General features: G+C 36.8%; 1 protein-coding gene across 2 annotated transcripts in view; it reads left to right on the top strand.

Moving 5' to 3' along the window:
- The first annotated feature begins 27 nt into the window (after nucleotides 1-27).
- LOC136261445 (uncharacterized) overlaps nucleotides 28-9,868 on the top strand; it is a 39,782-nt gene continuing 29,941 nt past the window's right edge. Inside the window, exon 1 of one of the 2 annotated variants that reach the window (XM_066055456.1) lies at nucleotides 28-112. The gene's annotated coding sequence lies outside the window, so the exon portion shown is untranslated. The remainder of the gene's footprint in view (nucleotides 113-9,868) is intronic. The other variant, XM_066055455.1, reaches the window with a different exon arrangement.

The following is a 9,868-nucleotide window of genomic DNA, read 5'->3' as shown; positions in this document are numbered from 1 at the left end:
ACGTGATTTTGTAATCTTCTGAAAACCTCTATAGTTAAGCCAAGAGCGAGATTTGGTAATTAGCTAACCACCTAGCTAGCTGAGCCTAGGCGAAAGATTAAGCCATAATAAGGTGCGTACCATCATAATAGTGTTGTTGTTTTAGGGTTTGTAATAAAAAAATTGAACTCGGCCCCTCTGACTAGCTCGAGACGCCATGCAGTGCTCTTGTGAGTTGTAAGCTGACTACTGACTAGCGTTTGGGATATAGCTAGCTAACTGTTTAAATGTTTCCAGATTCGCTGCATGTGCCTACTTGAAAGTCACAGCATCCGGGCCGTGACTGGACATCATGTTTTGCTGCTAAAGTCACGGTGTAGTCACCCAGTAATTAACACCCTAGTTGTATGAAGGTAAGTTTTTGTTGAGTTTGAGGCGAGCTAGGGTTGGCACGCGTCTAGTATGCCCCTACTGTTCGACTTTTACAGGGCAAGAGCTATTAGAAACATCGATATCAATTAACACACGTATAATTGTATAATGAATGCTGGAAGGATTTCAGGTTTGGATCATTGAGTATGTGTAATGGTGCAGAATTCCACAGAAAGACTGTATTAACGACCTATTATCCAATTGGGCAGAAACATGCACAAATCGTTTTCAGAGAGTAGTGGTTAATGGGTCTCAGTCAGATTGGGTTGATGTTCAGAGTGGAGTACCTCAAGGTTCAGTCTTGGGTCCCTTGTTATTTATACTGTATGTCAACGATGTGCCTGACCTCATTGAGAGTAATTTGAAGATGTTTGCAGATGACACCAAGATATACTCGGTCATTAAATCTTTTCATGACAGCCTTAAACTACAACATGATATCAACAAGTTAATGCAATGGTCAAGTGTTTGGTTGCTTAGATTTAACGCAGCCAAATGCAAAGTAATGCAGATTGGTAACTCTCTTCCTGCATCATACACCATGTACGATGGCACTACAAATGTATCTACTGACCTAGAACTAGTGAACGAGGAGAAGGACCTTGGAGTGTGGTGCACAAGTGATCTCAAGCCATCTCTACACTGCCAAAAAGCTGCAGTCAAGGCTACACAGGTTCTTTGGCTTATTTGGCGATCTTTTAGAATTGACTCTACTGATATGTTTATATTTCTGTATAAGATGTATGTTCGACCGCATTTGGAATATTGTGTGCAATCTTGGAGTCCGTACTTGGCCAGAGACATCGACACCCTTGAAAAGGTTCAGAGACGTGCAACTAAACACCTTCGCGGATTAGCCCACTTGACTTATGAAAGCCGTCTTGAAATTCTGGATCTTTATTCTCTGTATTGCAGACGTCAAAGGGGTGATATGATTGAAACATATAAGATACTTAAACGACATTATGACTTGGACCCATCTACATTTTTTACTTTAAATACTGCTACCACCAGGGGTCACTCTCTTAAGCTTTTTAAAGAAAGATCAAGATTACTTGTTAGGCAGAACTTTTTTACAAATAGAATAGTCAATCTATGGAACTCCTTACCTGACTTTATCATTTCAGCACCAACAGTTGCAACCTTCAAGCTGCGCTTGGATAATTTTTGGAAGCAATCTAGATATGGGCACCTTCAAAGGCCTGCGGCCTAGCCTGGCAAGTTAGCTTGCCTTGGCATCTACAAGCCCATTAAATAATAATAATAATAATAATAATAATAATGACAACTGAAATTCAACATAAGCAAATGTACTATAATGCGATTCACTAGGTCTACATCACCACTCACATTTAATTATCAACTCAATAAATCAAGTCTTATCCACTGCAGCTCAACATCTTTATCTTGGTGTATTACTGGACAAGAAATTATCATGGTCACCACTTATAGGGTCCACAATCTGAAAAATCAACTTTTACAAATCGATCCCCCTACCATTGTTAGGGTCCGCAAACTAAAAAATCGATATCTTCAAATCGACTTACAAACTATAGTCATGTGTAAGGGTAGGTCTAATCAACAAAGCACTAGAGTGGCAGCAAATTTCGTCCACTTCTTCTAGTGAAAATAACGCGATATACCTTGAATTCGATCGATTTTTCTCCTTCGTAATCTACAGCGTTATTCTTTTGGGCCAAAAGTCTCTCTCAAGCTTTGAGAGGTTGTCCACTCTTACTTTGGAGTATAGGTAGTTTAATATAATTAATTACTATTTGGTAGTGGCGTCGCGCGCATCGCCGATCGGCGAAAAAAAGACGTTTCGTGATCTGGAGCACAGCAGACTCGCAGGAAATACTGCAACATTTACTGCAGTGATCACCTCCAAGTCAAGTACCTGTGTGCAGAATATGGCGTGGATTGAAGTTTGTTGACCTTCTGGCTGAGACCAGCCTCCCCCGATTTAGCGAAAATTTCCTCCACGATCCAACAAATACTGCAGTTTCGTGCAAATTAACACCTTTAGGTGTGCTGAAGTATGGAAATGATTGCTCAGAGCAAGTATAAACTAACAACAATGGCTTGATTACCGACGAAAAATTTTACAATTAGCTGATAATGCAATTTATTTCCAGTGCAAAACTAAAACTCCCTTATAATGAAAGTTCTACGGAATTCAGCATAATGTTACTGACTTGATATGATTATAAATCACTGTGAGCACAGTAAGATGATCATTTCTGCAGCAAGGATGGAGTCCAGAGGTCTTGAGTGCATGGCCAGATCTATATAGCTATAGCTATGTAGGTCATGCAGCATACTGTAGCTGTAATCATGTGCACCTTATTGTTAGTTAAATTAGAGCTTATAATTATCTGATCATCTATTTTTATGTGATACGCAGATGCAGTAGCATGCAAGGTCAAATAGTATGCTCCACAGACAAGTTTTACATACCTTGAATCACATCTGCATGGAAAACTATCATACAAAGCTGTGATATTTCCTGGTAGCTAATTTTGTACCAAAGTACCAATTGCAACTTATTCAGTCTCAATCATGTCTATCCTATGCAAGATATTAAAAACATAGTGTTACTTCCATGACACAAAATCTCTAAAAATGAAGTTTAGTTATTTGTGATTTGGAAGAAATTTTGATTTTAATTGTTATAATGAGATGCCAATTGGATGATTTACTGGAACTTAAAAATTGACATGGATTACATCAACATTTAATAAGAGCAGTAGTCACATGTCACTGAATTTAAAGTAATTATCACAATGACTTTGTCATACTAATAGAGATCTGTCCACAAAATTCAAATAGTTGAAAATTTGTCCTGCACTGGGTCATGATTTTGAAGTTTTTGAGGTAGAATTTTAGTAGTTTGGAACATTACATGGAATGTATTAGAGTGCATGGTCCACACAGATAGGGTATACAAATATGTACGTATCTGGAGTGGCCAAGAATCAATCTTCGTCCAACTACTCATACTCTAAAATTTTTTAATCCATGCTGCATTGGCTGTAAAAAAAAGTGCACCCATGAAAGTAACTGGCAATTAAAATAGCTGATATCTAAAGCAGCCAAGAATGAATGCTGATATAGAACTAACAATAAGCTTAACATCGAATTTTTATCTTTCAGCTGTCTTCTACATTCACTCTTGCTGCATTATAAATTGATTTCTTTTAACTCTAATTGGCTGGTAATTTGGCCGCCTTTTTTAATATTCAGCGTATAGAGCAAAAAAGGCGGCCAAATTACTAGCCAATTAGAGTTAAAAGAAATCAATTTATGATGCAGCAAGAGTGAGTGTAGAACACAGCTGAAAGATAAATATTTGATGTTAAACTTATTGTTAATTCCCAATTAATTGTATATCAGCATTCATTCTTGGCTGCTTCAGATATCAGCTATTTCAAATGCCAGTTACTTTCATGGGTGCACTTTTTACAGCCAATGCAGCATGGATTAAAAAATTTTAGTATGAGTAGCTGGATGAAGATTGATTCTTGGCCACTCCAGATATCAGCTCTTTAAGTTACCAGTTATTTTTACTTTTATGAAGTCTTTCCCTACATGCAACTGAGCTGTTTTTAATTACATTGGATTACAAGTACTTGTAGTTTCTTGGACGTGCCTTTTTTTACAGCGAAGGTGTTTTTGGGGTGGATATCACTCATTTTTGTTATAGTGATAGTCTCACTGGGGAAAAAACAAAATTGTTAAAAATTTAATGGTAACATTTAGATGACTGATATTTGGAAATTAGCACTAATATTTTTATCTTGGAGAGTCAAACATGTGCATCTGTCATCTTGTTTGACAAAGGCATGCACATTACAGACTGTTCACAATGTAAATTTGGAAGTATGAATTTACAGTGTAGAATAGACAGACTGTTCTATAGATTTATGTTTACTGTGGCATTCATTTATACTATTTACAACATCTCACATCTGTGGTAAATGCTTTAGATTATGCTCATAATTAGCAAGTGCCTAATTAGTTCACAATTACTACACAGCTGGCTATTGACTGTTCTGTTAGAGTATATTTATCTTTTGTATAATATTATTTACAAAACATATCTGTGGTAAATACTTCAGGCATCTTATGCTCAAACGTAAGTGTTAACTGGGTGCGTAATTAATTACTACATAGCTAGCTATGCATAATTTTGACTGAATTCATAATGCAGACAATTTTTTGCACAAGCACTGATTGATGGTAATATGATGCAATGCTTACCAGCAGCTATAGTGATCTTACTTGGTTCACTGCAGCCATATACATGTAAGTTTTAGATTACATTTCAACTGTTTGTATGTTGTGGCACTGTAAGGAAATACTATGCATCTCCTCGTCTCAATAACTACATCATCATCATCATAAATTATTTAGATCAACTGTTGTAACTGGATTGACAAGGTGTACAGATTTTCTAGCCATATAAAATCAATAAAGGGGGGATCAGTAAAGAGGATGGAGTGAAACCAACAAGATATGTGACCCAGTTTGAGAAAACTGGTCTTATTGCCCATGTCAGCTGATTCGAGTTTTCACCCAGGATACACAGCTACATGAATTAACTATCTAATTCCACATTTAAAATCAGCTAGACTAGAGTGATCTGGTTTTGCTGGCTGCTTTTTCCAAGCCCAGTGGTGATCCGTACTTGTGGTGTGGGGCCTTAATGGAGCTCTGGTCAGCCTGGGAATGATTGTATGTGGCTGTACAACTCTGTGGTATTGAATAAGTACCTCTGCTGTGAATTTCCTTTCATTTTAGCCAATTTTGAGACCTCAATGGCTCAACACTTGGCCTAATTCATCCCTTGGCCTTCCTTTTCAATTTTTGGACACCACCTTTCCCACCTTCCAGGGCCCCCGCCTCCCACCCAATTTGCAGCTCGCCTGATACAGTCAACCTCGGTTTAAAAACTATCTAAAACAATGGGAAACTTAGTTGTTGGCTACTTGCACAGTAGATGCTCTGGAAGGTAAGAAATTGGTGTAAAACATGTGAAAATTTGGTACATATAGCTTCAACCATTGGCGAGCTACAACACACTAAATACTTAAAACCGGAATTTCTCGATATTTTTAAATAGGCGATAAGCCCGGTTTTGTCAGACTGGGTCACATATCAGATAATTGAACAATAATTATAGGTGGAACAGTCAAAATGAAACATCTCAATTAATATTCAAAACTCTTTGCTGATACAATAACCATGAACTCTGCTCTGACAATTATCTTATCATTGTGTTTTTTATTTATATTTATTTATTTAGGCTTTATGGTGTAAAAAAAAGAACACCAAAGGTCTGTTGGTAGCAACCAACAGCCATAAAATATGTACAATTAATACTAACTACTTAAGTAATTACATAGTTACATGGTTAAAATTATAAGTGATTAAAATTGGTAGTTGGAGGTTTAGTTTGGTGACTTCTGGAGCATGGACATAAGTAATGTAGAGTGCAGTTATTGTTTTCATCAAATTTAGTCAGGAAATGGTCCCACAGATATGTTTTCAGTTTAGATTTCAGCCAACAAACTGACATGTTTAGGTCCAGAATTGGTATGGCATTCCACAGGGATGGTAAACGATGAAAATAAGAATGTCATGATTATGTTGTTAAGATGTTGAGGTAACAAGAGTTTGTTGCTGGAGCCTGATCTAGTATAGGTAGAGTTGAAAGTGATGTAGTTATTGATGTTGAACTGATTAGTTGGTGATTTGATAGATTTAATAGCAAACAGTATGTCTTGAAGTTCAAATATGTACATTAAAGGAAGGAGCCTCAGATTTATCAAACGGTCTTTGTAACAACTAGTGTAATCACTCAAGATGTATTCAGTGGCACGACGTTGTATTCTTTCAAGGTTTAAAATGTCTTTCATTAAGTGAGGACGCCAAACTTGCGTACAGTAGAGTAACTGTGATCTTACCAATGATACATACAGTCTAACCAATGTAGAAGGTGAATGAGTAGGGGAAAAAGTACGGCGAATTAGTCCAAGCATTTTGTATGCTCGAGCAGTGATGTCTTTGTAATGTTTATCCCAACTTAGGTCTTCAGATAATGTTAATCCAAGATCTTTATGAGAATCGACATGAGGTATAATTGAATTGGACATAGAATAAGAGGTGTCGAGTTTACATTTGAATGATAAATGAATAAATTTCTTTAAACTAAAATCCAGATCAACATCCCTTGACCAAGTTAAAAGAGCAGTGATATCATCTTGAAGATCCTTATGATCAAAGAGTGTACTAATATGGATAAAGCACTTGGCATCGTCAGCAAATTTGAGTAGTTGGCTTTCATGAATGTATGAAGACATGTCATTGATGTAAACTAAAAACAGCAAGGGACCAAGAATACTTCCCTGTGGAACACCAGAAACTACTGGAAGTAAATCAGAATAGCAATTGTTGATAGAAACCCTTTGATAGCGATTAGTCAAATAGTTCTTGAACCAAGACCATAGAGTACCAGTTATGCCCATTGACCACAGCTTGATCAGTAAGATACTATGTGACACTGAATCAAAAGCCTTGCTGATGTCAAGGTAAATAACATCTGTTTGTGAGGGACTGTTGATGATTTGATCAGTGAAAATTAGCATCTGTTGTAGTGTAGAACAATTTTTGGAGAAACCAAACTGGGTTGGACTGATAGACTTGTTAATATGAGAGATAATCTTGTTAAAGATTAATCTTTCAAGAACTTTTGATACAATAGATAATAACGAAATAGGACGATAGTTCTTAACACAATTAGAATCGCCTACCTTAAATATGGGCACGATTTTGTGGATTTTCCAACAGGTTGGTAAAGAAGAGTGCTGGAGTGATTGAATAAATAGATGATAAAGTGGCTCACTAAGAGCTACAGCACAACTTTATAGTACTCTAGGGGAGATGTTGTCAATTCCAGCAGATTTGTTGACATCTAATGAGATTAGAGCTTGATAAACATCTGCAACAGTAATGGTAATTGATTGTAATGAGTTGTGTATAGCTGGGAGGTCATCAATCTTCGGGATAGAAGATGGATCATGGAAAACTGAATGAAAATATTGATTAAATAGGTTGGCTTTCAGTGGCGGATCCAGGATGGGGCATTTGGGGCAAATGCCCCCCCTTCAAGAAATTGCATACAAGATCGAGATACTCTAATAGAGCAGTCAATTACTCTAATAAAGCAGTCACAATGTTCATGAGGCAGTGTAGCTTACCTATGAAGCTACAAATAGGATTTTATTTTACATAACAGACGTGATATAGTAGGTAAGGATAACTAGCTATTATTGTTGTGACCTTTTTTTTTTTTTTTTTTTTTTTTTTGGTCTTCAACTGGTTTTCAGCAAGTTTTTTTGGTCTTCAACTGTTTTTCAGAAAGGTGCCCCCCCTCTTTCGAAACTCTGGATCCGCCCCTGGCTTTACTGTGGTCAGTATTAGCATTCAAAGACTCAAAGTTCATGACTGATGGAATATTTCTGGACTTGGTGATAGATCTAAGGTATTTAAATATTTTGTTATTATTAGATGAGGTGTAACAATTAACAAGATGTGATTCAAAATCCTGCTTAGCTACTTTAATTTTGTCCTGAAGTGTATTTTCTATGGAGTCGATTACGCTGGAGATATGATTTGTAGGATGACATTTGTATCTACGACGGAGTGTTCTAAGTCGATTGATGCAATGCCTTATCTCAGAATTATACCAGATGGGATCTTGGTTTGAATGAACCTTGTACAACGAAATAAACAATTGCATACCTTCCACCAGTAACTGTTCAATGATGTGCCATATAAACTCTATATCGTGACTTAAAAGGCATGGTGTGAAATCAGAATGAATCATGTGATTACAGAGACCTTGATAATCTCCTTTAGAAAAGTTGAAAGTAAAGTAAGCAGCAGATTTTGAGGATGTCGTCACACTGATGGATATAGAGAATGCTATGATATAATGATCAGATTGTAAGAGTGGATCAGGATAAATCTGTAAGTGACTGATGTAATCATCAAGGTTGGTAAGGAGCAAGTCCAGGATATTGCCATGATTGTGGGTTGGAACATTAATGAGTTGACTCAAACCAGTCCAAAACATTAAATCACAAAATTGATTCGAAACAGGAGAATGACCTGATAATGTGTCCCAATCAGTGTCAGGGAAATTGAAATCACCCAGTACAATTAATTTACCAGAGTCATTCTGTAAGTTATACAGGAAACTAAAAAGGTTGTCATAATAAGTAGTGGTTGAATTTGGAGGTACATAATAGTAATTTGGTCCTTTAAATTTAATTTGATACATATGATTTCCAGATCGTCGGGTGAATTAAGTCTCTGACAAGAAATGTAATTGTTAACTGCAATCAATACACCTCCACCACGAGAGGGACGATCTTTACGAAATAGGGTATAATTACAGGATAAGATTTCATTGTCAAATATATAATCAGAAAGCCAAGTTTCAGTCAAGCCGATGATGTCAAAGGATTTAGAGTATACTAGTGATTGGAAATTTAGGAGTTTGTTGACAATACTTCTAGGATTGATATAAAGACAATTAATCGTGACACACTTCAGGGAATTAGCCTTATGATTACATGATGCTGTTTGACCAGGTAGTCATTGAGAGGAAGACTGGTGCTCCATAGAATCAGGAGCAGTACTATTGGTAGAAGTGCTTGTAGGTAGGTTGCTATAGGATTGAATGTATTTAAAATCAATAACTTTACCATGTAGGAGCTTGTTGACAAAGATTTGACCGATGCGAATTTTTATGACCTTGCGATCTACTCCCTGTTGGATATAGGTTCCAGCGTTCATGCAGCAATAATGCTTCAGTCTTCCTTTTTTCTGGAGTCATATCACTTTTAATTACAATAGGGTGTTTAACTTTGTCTCTGCTAGATAGAACAGTGTTTGCATCAAGTACACGTAAAAATTTAACTAGTAATGGTCTTGGACGGTTATTAGAGCTAGAAAATTTGCCCAGTCAGTGAATATCATTGATTGAACAGTCACGTATGCTGGAGTCAATAGTTGTGAGAACAGGAAGGACTTTTTGTAGTTCAAGTTTGGATCTATTAGCTCTTGGTGTTCTAGGAGGACACTCATCAATGCCGTAAATGACAACGTTAAGGTTTCGATCAGTGGGTCTGGCTTTCATATTGGTTAAATTTGCAGGTTGGACTCTGGCTTCTGGTGGATTGTTTGTTGTGTTAGCTATAGGCTGCTCTGAGGCAGTCTGTTGCATTGTAGATGTTGTATTAGCAGAAGATTGTAATGAGGTGATAGTTTCCGTCAGTGAAATAATGCTGCCATTTAGATCCTTGATAATATTGGCTAATTTACATATTTCTCTATTTTGACTTGCCAACATGCATTGAGAGCATAAATACTGCAAATCAGACTCACCTAA

This window comes from Dysidea avara, chromosome 7 (assembly GCF_963678975.1).
Source record: "Dysidea avara chromosome 7, odDysAvar1.4, whole genome shotgun sequence".
Classification (NCBI taxonomy): Eukaryota; Metazoa; Porifera; class Demospongiae; order Dictyoceratida; family Dysideidae; genus Dysidea; species Dysidea avara.
The sequence above is the reverse complement of the archived record's forward strand: the minus strand, read 5'-3'. Positions and strand labels throughout refer to the sequence as shown.